The sequence below is a fragment of the Chrysochloris asiatica genome, unplaced genomic scaffold (genome assembly GCF_000296735.1).
Source record: "Chrysochloris asiatica unplaced genomic scaffold, ChrAsi1.0 scaffold00066, whole genome shotgun sequence".
In the NCBI taxonomy this organism is placed as follows: domain Eukaryota; kingdom Metazoa; phylum Chordata; class Mammalia; order Afrosoricida; family Chrysochloridae; genus Chrysochloris; species Chrysochloris asiatica.
In genome coordinates, this window is record NW_006408584.1 from 11,793,092 (window position 1) to 11,793,886 (window position 795).

General features: G+C 28.7%; 1 protein-coding gene across 1 annotated transcript in view; it reads left to right on the forward strand.

Moving 5' to 3' along the window:
* Window positions 1-795, forward strand: part of DDX60 (DEAD (Asp-Glu-Ala-Asp) box polypeptide 60) — a 204,479-nt gene that overhangs the window by 123,220 nt on the left and 80,464 nt on the right. The window lies entirely within an intron of this gene.

Genomic DNA, 795 nt, shown 5'->3' on the forward strand with positions numbered 1-795 from the left:
AAGCAGAATAGACACATTGCTTAGATATTTATACTGCACCTATAAGCATAGTAGCTATCATTTTAGAAATCTATGTGAAATTATTATTGACATATACAATTGAAATAAAATGGTGTGTTTCTGTGTAGATTGAATATATAAAATAACTACTAAATAGATAATGTTTACCAATAAAATGCAGTTTAATAGGTTCATTCTAATAAGCTTTAACCTTTACAATCTGGCTTGACTTTTTTTATGATTGTATTGGAAAACCTTAATAATTTTATGCTTTTGTACATGAGCAGGTTGACCTCACTTGCAGCTGAGTGGTCTCCACCACTTCCATGTATACTGTATTTCTTCTGATGCCCACTTCAGTATGAGATGAGTCCAGGAGTGAACTAGATTGAAGAGCATATATAATAGCATAGGGGATTGTGGTGTTTTATCGTCTTCTCCATAGGATTACAATTCTTTTACTAGTCATCATTTTGATGTGATAAAATCATACGCTGAACGGATGAGAACTAGTAAAACATTCACATACCTTCCAAAGTAGGACCCTGGTATTCTTCCTTATAGAAAATAGAACAAAATAACAAATTTTTTGAAATTTTTTATTTTAAAAAAATATGTATTAGTTACATCTTAGAATTTAACTTCTCATAGTCATTTTATAAAATGACAAGCAATCAGGAAAAAGTCTGTATTTCTAATAAAAGTCAATATTTTATTCAGTTTCACTATCCATTCCATTTTTCAGATACAAAACTCAACTTATGATTATTTTTTGAAATAAAACATTAAAAAAAA